General features: G+C 45.7%; 1 pseudogene; it reads right to left on the bottom strand.

Annotated features, from left to right (window-relative positions):
- Positions 1-7,445: 7,445 nt before the first annotated feature.
- LOC136663396 (5S ribosomal RNA) lies at positions 7,446-7,562 on the bottom strand (annotated as a pseudogene).
- Positions 7,563-10,709: the final 3,147 nt, after the last annotated feature.

Here is a 10,709-nt window from a genome sequence, read left to right as displayed (position 1 = left end):
GTTATGACATTTGAAGGATTCTCTGTAAAATAATACCTTAACCCAAGCAGCTCCAAAGAAGACAACTGCATTGAAATTGACAGTAATATCTTAAAAAAAAACAAAATTAAAGCCTTGAAGGCAAAGTAATGATGCCGTTGTAAGGACAATATATCAGTTATTAAAACGCCACTTTTAAAAATAAATAAGCTTCTTTGATCTATATCTCTTTGAAAAACCTTGTCGTAGAAAACTGGAAGCCTGTCCAGCTTTCCTCCCTATTGTCATGAAGAATATGCAGAGATTTGCTAAATGCTTGGCTGTTCATTTCTCGACATTGCCGGCTGCTCTGTTCTCTTCAAATTTAAGAAGGAAAGAAAAGAGGCTTGGGTTTTGCTAATGTAACAAAACAAAACAAAAAAAGACCAAAAAAATTCAGTGTAAGGAAGATGGCACAGCAGGAGCATGTATGTCACCCGTTATTCTATCCTCAACCCCTGACAATATACAGACTCACAAGGGGAAGCCTGCGCAGCTTGTGTCTCACAAAACCAAGCATAGTCTTGGTTTTGCGTTGGCTCGGTCATGTCGTGAGAATGGATGATGGCCGGATCCCAAAGAATCTCCTCTATGGAAAACTCGTGCAAGGAAAGCGCCCTACAGGTAGACCACAGCTGCGATACAAGGACATCTGCAAGAGGGATCTGAAGGCCTTAGGAGTGGAACTCAACAAGTGGGAAAGCCTGGCCTCTGAGCAGCCCGCGTGGAGGCAGGTTGTGCAGCATGGCCTTTCCCAGTTTGAAGAGACAATTGGCCAACAGTCTGAGGCAAAGAGGCAAAGAAGGAAGGCCCAAAGCCAGGGAGACAGACCAGGGAGAGACTATACTTGCTCCCAGTGTGGAAGGGATTGTCACTCCCGAATTGGCCTTTTCAGCCGCACTAGACTCTGTTCCAGAACCACCATTCAGAGCGCGATACCATAGTCTTTTGAGACTGAAGGTTGCCAACAACCTTCAAAGACTGAGACTGAAGGTTGCCAACAACTTGCAACTTGTGCACTCAGCAATCCTCTCTGTTTCTACAATCCCAGGCAGGCAGGCAGCAAGCAAGCAAGTAAGCAAGCAAAAAGCTCTTGGGGATAGGACTGGTGTCAATGCTTTCCCTTGAAGAATCTACAATGTAATTCAACACACAGAGACTTTGCTTGTAGAGGGTTCGTTCACCGGCATCTCCAAGGTTGAACCCTGAAATCTGTGCAGGCGACACTGAGCTACATGAAGCAATGATCAAACTCAGCATGGCAACTTCATTTGTTCATATATGGCTCCTTTGCTCAAGAGCCCAGGACCCCCAAGGGTCCCAAGGACCCATGCCGCTGCCTGCCCTGGCCTCCTGGGGAGGATTGGGCTCTTCCAGCAACAGAGAGACATCAACTGGGGGGATCCTCTCCCCATGGTGGCAGATGCAGGCTTCTTTTACTCTTGGTGGGGCAACCACAGTGTTCTATTCAGTGACTGCTTCCTGCTATTATTTTTTGTTGTTGTTGTAACCCTCATAGTGCACGACAATGGCCCGCTTCTCTCTTGTCTCTGTATCCTGGGATGGTAGCAGCAGATACAAACTACCAAGATTCCCCCCCCCCCCCAAAAAAAAAATTCAACTACTGGTCCAATAATAGGGAGCAAGAAGGGGTGCATGTGCTCTATCCACGAAATGCCACTCCCCTTGGTCAGCCTGCCATCTTTTTAAACATCTCTCAAAAAGAGATGACAGAAACAAAATAAAACATAGCATCAAAGACAAGAGATCTGTACCAGGTTAGGGAAGACAGTTGTGGCGACAATGGTGTTGTATCATGTAGAGCTTATCATGCAAGGAGGAGAAACGGTGCCTCTGCTATTGTTCTCTCTAATATGCCACTATTAAGGAGGTAGGACCTTCTTCTTTCTCGGGATCTCAAATTCTTCTCACACACTGGTCAGTTATTTGAGTGATTGAGGCAAAGCCTCCTCGTCAGGAGGCATGAGTATTGCATGCAAAACCCCCTCTACGACAGTCCTGAGAACTTCAGGACTTTCATAGGGGCAAATGACAATGCTTCCTTCAGGATAACAAAGAGCTTGCAAACACCACCAGTGAAATTATGGAGGTCTGCTTAGAGCAACAAGTCTTCAGGTGGAGGAGATCAGGATTCAGTTTTCCCCATGGTGAATAATAGGCATACAACAACAACAACAACAACAACAACAACAACAACAACCCCTGGGCTGGGGGATAAGAATAGGTCCTCAGTTTGTCTGTACTTGTCATCAGAGGTGACTAAACATCCACCAGGTTGACGGGACTCATCAGCCTGGGAAGGCAGCTCATCTGAGAGAAGGAAAACTCTGATCCCAAACCTCCACTGCCTTGTGGCTACATCCAGTTACGGAAAAGGCTTCAGGAGTCAACCTCGAGGCAAAATCCGGAGCCGGAGTCCCTGAAGCAGTTCGTGGCTGAACACAGTCACGTTCAGGCAACTCCTGCGACGCCGCTGGAACCAACCGTTTCTGCCTTTCCATTGGATCATTCCAGAGACGTGGAGAGGGGGGATTTGCTGCATGGGTAACAGTCTATCCTCCATATCTACCTTACCCAGGCTTCGTGCACTGGAGAGGACACTGATCCAGAACCACTATTCAGAGTGCGATACCGTAGTCTTCCAAGACTGAAGGATGCCAACGTGAGAACATGAATAATAGGCATACATGCAGACTCCATTTCAGATCTTTTGTTACCTTGATCCTGAATTGATAACTCTAATGTTGGAATTTTCTTTTAAATTCCACTTTGAGATCTTCAGATGGCACAAACGGGAAAAGTAGATGTAACTAGCAAAAAAATAGATGTAATTCTGCTGCCTCCGGTGGTCAACAGGAGAAAGACCGTCTCTTGTCGGTCAACACTACGTGGTTTAGTTATTTTTATTGTAAGATTAAAAACAAATAAGGTCATCAAAAGCTGAACATATAGACAGGGTACCCAAAGGTACCACGACTTCTATGGAGTGCCATTTCTTTCTCAAGACTTCCCAATTTCAAGAGCTGGGCTACGAATCTGAAAACAGTTTCCTGAGCTGAAACTACCATTGTTTGTCAATGTTTTGTAGCAGGGTGGCTGCACAGGTGGGGCCTGCTGAGGACTGTTCTGGGGACCCTTGCCTACACCAGGGCCCACATCCATGCCTAGTTAACCCCTGAAGCAATGAGAGTTTGCTGCTGCCTCTGTTCCTGACCACTACCAGGTAAGCTACCCGAGGCCCAATGGGAGGCAGTGAGGACAGATAGCAGAAGCTATAAAAGTATAGGGGTGATATTGACAGAGTAGGAAAAGAGTCACCTGTCCACTGCCCAGTTCCTGAACATCATAGTTTGGGGAGAAGCTGGCACATGCAGATGCACATAGTTTAGAAAAGCATGCGGGAACAGGTTTTTGGGGGAACTCACAGGGCTTTTACTCTAGGGTTTTCAGAAGCTGAAGATGCCACTGATTGGTTGCGGAAGATCCCACTGAGACACTTATACAGTCAGTTCTGAGACACTGAGACAGTCAGTTCTCTTTATATGCAAATTTCCTATCCACAAATTTGCTTAGCTTTGGGGGTCAGATAACCTCTCGTTAGTTGTGACTCTGTTCTTATTATCTGTGAATACTGTGCTGGTGCCATATCAAATGGGCATTGGTATTTGACCTGAGGAGAATCATCGAACACATTTGTGTCCACTTCCAGATTTGCCCCACCATCTTGGGCACCATCTTGGGGACTCCAACTGAACCTTCACAACCCTGATCAGAGATCTGTGGAAGGCTACGTGAGGGCTTCTCTGGGGCTGGAGCAAGCCAAGGAAAGGAGCCAAGAGACAGGTAGAGGAGGCAGACAGGTGAAGCAACACCCTCTCCACTGCTGATCTCCGAGGCCTAATGATTGGGACATAAGAACATAAGAACAGACCCACTGGATCAGGCCATAGGCCCATCTAGTCCAGCTTCCTGTATCTCACAGCAGCCCACCAAATGCCCCAGGGAGCACACCAGATAACAAGAGACCTCATTCTGGTGCCCTCCTTGCATCTGGCATTCTGACATAGCCCATTTCTAAAATCAGGAGGTTGTACATGCACATCATGGCTTGTACCCCATAATGGATTTTTCCTCCAGAAACTTGTCCAATCCCCTTTTAAAGGCGTCCAGGCCAGACGCCATCACCACATCCTGTGGCAAGGAATTCCACAGACCAACCACATGCTGAATAAAGAAATATTTTCTTTTGTCTGTTCTAACCCTCCCAACACTCAATTTTAGTGGATGTCCCCTGGTTCTGGTATTATGTGAAAGTGTAAAGAGCATCTCCCTATCCACTCTGTCCATCCCCTGCATAATTTTGTATGTCTCAATCATGTCCCCCCTCAGGCGCCTCTTTTCTAGGCTGAAGAGGCCCAAACGCCGTAGCCTTTCCTCATAAGGAAGGTGCCCCAGCCTCGTAATCATCTTAGTCACTCTCTTTTGCACCTTTTCCATTTGCACTATGTCTTTTTTGAGATGCAGTGACCAGAACTGGACACAATACTCCAGGTGCGGCCTTACCATCGATTTGTACAATGCCATTATACGTAATATTAGCCGTTTTGTTCTCAATACCTTTTCTAATGATCCAAAGCATAGAATTGGCCTTCTTTACTACCGCTGCACATTGAGTGGACACTTTCATTGAGCTGTCCACCACCACCCCAAGATCTCTCTCCTGGTATGTCACAGACAGCTCAGAACCAATCAGCCTATATGTGAAGTTTTGATTTTTTGCCCCAATGTGCATGACTTTACACTTACTGGCATTGAAACGCATCTGCCATTTTGCTGCACAGCAATCTTTAATGAGTCGAGGGATAGCCAATAGCCAAAAATCATTATTCACCACAACCTTCAGTGCATCAAGGGATATCCAGCATGGAAGAGAAAGCATCAGATGTTGGAGATATTAATGAGCACTCACTATTATCCACCCCCATAGACTTCAAGGTAAGATTCAGGTTCATAAAATTCACAGAGTGTATGGTGAAGAGGGTCCCCTGGATCCTAAACCCATTTTCCCCAGAGGCTCCACTAATTTGGTATCCACTAGGTTTTCCAGAAACCTAACCCTATCAGGTAACAACTGCACTTCAGTAAATATATTTTTAAACAATAATCTACAAGACTAAGCACACCTATCTTATTGAAAAACTCCACCAGTGGTTTTCCAAGCACTGGGTGAGAGTCATTGTTATGAGGATGTTTGTTCTCAGATTTGGGCTTTTTCACTTTTTGATATGAGGCCAACATGGCTGCCTACCATTTCCTGATAACTCTGGCTCAGATGAATTCTCTCCATCAGCTCCATCAGATCAGATCTCCTTCTTTCCGCTCAAGCATGAGTTGCTCATGAAAAAAAATTGCCAGCCTGAGCCCCCCGAAAGATGTTTACAGAGAGTCAGAAGCAACCCGACAGTGTTCCTAATCGACACAATTAAACAAAAATACACACACGCGCACACGGTCTAACGGTCTATGTCTAACGGTACATCTCAGGGTCATTTTTGTACGCATGCATCTTTTGATGACCTTGATCGTTTTTGACATCTCTTCCCAGGAATCTGCAACTTTTGTTTAAATAAGCTCTAATCAACTAAATAAAGACATCTATGGTAAAGTTAAGGGGGGGGAATGAAAGTAGAATGCCTTCCAGCAGCTTCTTGGTATTTTAAAAAAGAGGGAGGGGGGAAAAAAAGAATAAGTATCTCCATATTCATGATGTCTGGAAGCAAAACACAGAATTCAGAGTTATATCTTTAGCCTTGCTGAGCTTCGAAGTTATCTTTTAATGTGGATTACGGAGGCGAGAGGAACTGAAGGTTGCTTACCCAGTACCCAAAGGCTAATTTTCCAGTAAAATATAGCATCGTGGGACAGGTTCAGACGGCCCAAACAACTTCCATATGATTAAGCCCAAAGCAGCCATTGCTTTGCTTGTGATCCAAGAGAGACCTGATTAGGCAAAGCATCTGTAAGAATTTTGAGGGGAGCAGATGGAATGTCCACAAGAGAGCTAAAATGATGCTTTGTGCCTTTCTAGAACCATCTGGGTGGCTATCGCTAGCCTTGCCTTCTCCTCTTCCATGGCCCCCAACTAGATGGGAACAGGGAGTTTGTTTCATTTTTGTTCAGAATAGTTCTATAGTTCCACACAGATTAATATCTTTACCCAGCGTGTAATTAATCTGTGGAACTCCTTGCCACAGGAAGTAGTGACAGCATCTTGCCTAGATACCTTTAAGAGGGGATTAGACACACTTCTGGAGTTCCTCACGGGTTAAAAGTCATGGTAGGTATGTGCAAGCTCCTGGTTTTAGATGTAGGCTACCTCAGATTGCCAGATGCAGAGGGAGGGCACCAGGACTCAGGTTGTGTCTTGTCTTGTGTGCTCCCTGGGGCATTTGGTGGGCCACTGTGAGATACAGGAAGCTGGACTAGATGGGCCTTTGGCCTGATCCAGTGGGGCTCTTCTTATGTTCTTATCTTCTATAACACTTCAGGGGAAAAAAAGTCATCAGAATGGTTTACATAGCCAAAAGACTGAGAAGATGGTTTCCTGTCTCAAGGAGATTTGCTTGGATCCAAGTTTCACTCTTCCTCTTCCCCTCATCTATGCTAATCCCCCCCCCCCCGGGTTTGTGGTTACTAGCATGAGCCTTGAGTTTGAACTGAGAGCCAGGATAGTCTATTGCAGCAGTTCCCAAACTTGCTGGGACTGTGACGCCCCCAGAACCAGGAAGTGAATGACAGCAATGTGAAACACATCATGTATCATTTGGTGACATCACCACCATTCACTTCCAGGTTTGGGGGGCCTAGCATGCATCTCCAAAGAGCAGTAAGACAGTCAAGGTGGACAGGAGGGCTTTTCACAGCCTGTGGTTTTCACATGCTGCAACTCTGCCTGCCACGCCGAGCCTCTAGCTGCTGCTTGGAGGCTCACATCACAGTCTTCCTGCCAGGGCAGCATGTGGCCCACGACACCCTGGCAAGCACCATGCAACACCCCAGAATGTTGCAACACAGACTGGGAACCGCTGGTGTAGTGGTTTGGAAGCGTGACAAGTTCTAGAAGATCCAGGTTTAAATACCCACTCAGCCATGAAGCTTTTTGGGTGACCTTGGGCCAGTCACTTTCTCTCAGCCTCACCTATCTCACAGGGTTGTTGTGAGGACAGAAGGAGGGATGGAACTACATACAACACCCCAAGCTCCTCGGAGGAAGGACAGTATAAAAATATGCAGAACAATAATAAAATAAAATAATAATTGGAGAAACTGTGGTTACCACAAACTGTGGTTCTTGTAAACCAAAAATGGTTGGTTGGCAACCTTCAGTCTCGAAAGACTATGGTATAAGCCTACAGCACCAGGTATTCCCAGGCGGTCTCCCATCCAAGTACTGACCAGGCCTGACCCTGCTTAGCTTCCAAGATCAGATGAGATCAGGCATGTGCAGGGTAACAGTTGCTAAACCAAAAAGAGAGGAAGGAAATGGTGCATGAAAAGGTCATCTGAACCAGCCCTCGACAAGCCAAGGTTTGTGTCTCTGATTCACCCCCACCAGGCTACTCCACTCTTAAGTAGTGACTGAAAGCACTGTATTTCTTGATGACTCAGACCTAGTATTGTGCAGGACTTCTCCTGCCCCTCTTTACAGGCAAACTATTGCATGCTACAAGGAGAACCTTGTACTGTTTATATTCCACAGTTTTCCTCCCCAGAAGGCTAATTCCTTGCTATTTGATGTTGCACTGCTTTGACCTTCGAAGCATTTTATATGTTGAAACAGCTGGCCGCTCTTCTCTTTGCCAGAGGCTGGCAGGGCTGCAAACAGGAAGGAAAAGTGTGTAATTGCAGCCAACCTAATTACAGGATCGTGAAAAGTTCAAAGATGTGCAGCTCCTTACTCCGATTTAGAGAGATGAGACTTGTCCAATGCCCCAGTGATCAACAGAAATGGTCAGCCAGAGTAACAACATACTTACCTGGCCAGAACCATAGAACTCAGATGTTCAGGGTTGGTAAGGAAAGGACTTTGATGGATATCAAGCAACAGACTGAGAGAAGGCTGCATGCACCAAAAAGGATGCCAGCTGGATTATATACCAAGGAGATGGCATAGTTAAGAGAGGGTCCATAGATCAGTGGTAGAGAATAGGATTTGTTTACAGACAGTTGCAGGTTCAATCTCTGCCATTTCTAGGTGGAGGTAGATCCCTGTCTAAAACCCTGGAGAGCAGCAAGTGTGGACAACTGGGCTAGGCTAGATGGTCTAACTTAGGCTAGATGGTCTAACTATAACTGGGCTAGGCTAGATGGTCTAACTTGGTTTAAAGCAGCTTCATGTGTTTATTCCTTGGGATTTAAGGACACTGATTGGCCAACACTAGTGACCTTCCTAACCCACAGCCAAGCCAAATTCACTCCCAGCAGGCTAGAGGATAACAATGTCAGTAAGCAGACAGGATGTTATTTGAGGGTTACTGCCCTCATATACAGCAATTTGTGTTTGCTTCTGGAACTGTTTGCTTCTGGAAGCTGCAAACAGCAATAAAATTTTGGCCTTTTCTAACCCATACTTGTGTATACATTATCCTTCTTCCAAACTCTGCTTCAGTCCTTCAGACTGAACCAATTAGCTGACCTCAGGATGCACACTGATCTCTGTTCTGAACTCCATACCTATCAGCTGTGACCTACCTGGTTAGAGAAATCCCACTCCAACCCAAAAGAATCTGGAGTAGGTAAAAACAAAACAACACAAAAACCCACCAAGGCCAATCGGGCAAGAAGCTAAAAAAAAATTCCTATCTAGTTCCAGAGGCAACCAGCTAGTCTTGGATTGTTAAAAGGGCTGGTGGGAAGGGACTGTGAACAAACTGTCCATCAAACTGAAGGCAGTATGCTTGTGCAGCTCCAACAGTCATTGTCACACCCCCAACTCAAATAGCTGGTTGTTACCATGCTTGCCTCCCAAAATGGGATGGGGGTCAAAAACAAACAAACAAAAAAAAAAACACTCCCATCACCATGACATGTGGAGCAGCATAGTGTAATTGAACATGGAAAGCCCAAGATGTTCTGGAGTTCCATGTGCACATCAGAGCTTACCATGTATGTCAATGAGTGGCTGAACTTGGGCAGAATGTGTGTGTGTGTGAGGTTAAATAGTCATTAAAAAAAAACAATTTCTGCTCTAAAGGTATTCCAATAAGATAAATCTTTTTTGTTAATCTTTCACAATTAATCTCTAATCACTTGTCCTTTCAAAAAGTGGATGAATCTCCTCTGAAATGTTTTGCTTTTTGTTATTCTGATGGAAAAAATTGATCTTCCATATATCTCCCAGGTTGAAGTGAATTTTCTCAGGGCAACACTTTTTTAATTCCCAACTTGGCCTTGTAAATCTCCAGCCCAAACTTCAGATAAAAATGAAGTATAATAAAGATTTATCCTGTATTCCACAAAGGGACAAAAAGAGAATCTTTCTGAAGGTTAAACAGACGATGCGAGATGTCACTCATTGAGTGCCAAAAACAAAAAACAAAAAAATACATGGAGCCCTTTGGAAAACGATACCGAGCCATATCATGCGTTTACTCATGAGTAGGTGGAGGTGCCTTAGTGCTTCAGAAAGGGCAGGCTGAGAGGAATCCAAGGACACCAGAATGGCCCTGTTCCGATGAACGCAGCCCCCCAAAAACACCCAAGAAGGAGGTCCCTCCCTCCAAGCAGGTGAATGTATGGAGCCCTATGGAAAGCAAAGTAAGCCATGCCGTTGCATTTACTCATGAGTAAGCAAGCGTGTCTTGGCTCCTGGTCAAGTTGGGCTCAGGGGAGTGCAAGTCTAGCAGCCTGGTCCCGATTTCATGAAAGTGGAACTCAACAGATGTTCCAGAAGGCAGCACCCCCCCCCCCCCAAGAATTAAACAGAGGCTTGAGCAGGTAAGTTGGGCACTGCGGAGGGTTGAAAATTTCACTGATTTATTTGTGGGGGGGAGCATACGTGGATCCAGGGGGGGGGCAATGCTTCTTGGCCTGCTGGGCTCAGAAGCTGCCCCCTCTCCCCACTTTCCAGGGAAGAAGCCCCAGTGACTATAAGGGGACTGACTTCTGAGTAGACATACATAGGGTTGGATGTCTCTCAGAGAGTAGTCTGTTCCCCCCCCCCCCAACTTCAACTAGCCAGCTGGAGCTATTAGGACAAACATATTAGAACCAGCTGAAAAGTCATGAGCAAACCTTCCTATTCAGTTCACTCTCACCTTGGATGTTAAGCATCTCCCAAAAAGGGGGCTGGATGGGGAAAAAGGATGTTTCATGGTGAAAGGGGGGTAGTCATGCCAAGGATTGGGTTCTCTTAGACTGCAAAGCTGTTCACATTTAGGGGGGGAGAAAGGAGGGCAGTTCTTGAAGTGCTTCTCTGTTCTTTTTGACATGATGAGAATCCCAGCCTTTCCTACCTTGAACTGGGGGCCCAACCTTATTCAATTTTCCAGCACTGGTGCAATTGTACCAATGAGACATACACTGCATCTTGCAGTGGAGGGGCAGTCACTGAGGCCTCCTCAAGGTATGTGAACATGTGTTCCTTTACCTTGGGGCTACATTACAGCATC

The sequence above is a fragment of the Tiliqua scincoides genome, chromosome 12 (genome assembly GCF_035046505.1).
Source record: "Tiliqua scincoides isolate rTilSci1 chromosome 12, rTilSci1.hap2, whole genome shotgun sequence".
NCBI classification, from domain to species: domain Eukaryota; kingdom Metazoa; phylum Chordata; class Lepidosauria; order Squamata; family Scincidae; genus Tiliqua; species Tiliqua scincoides.
This window is presented reverse-complemented; position numbering and strand designations above follow the sequence as displayed.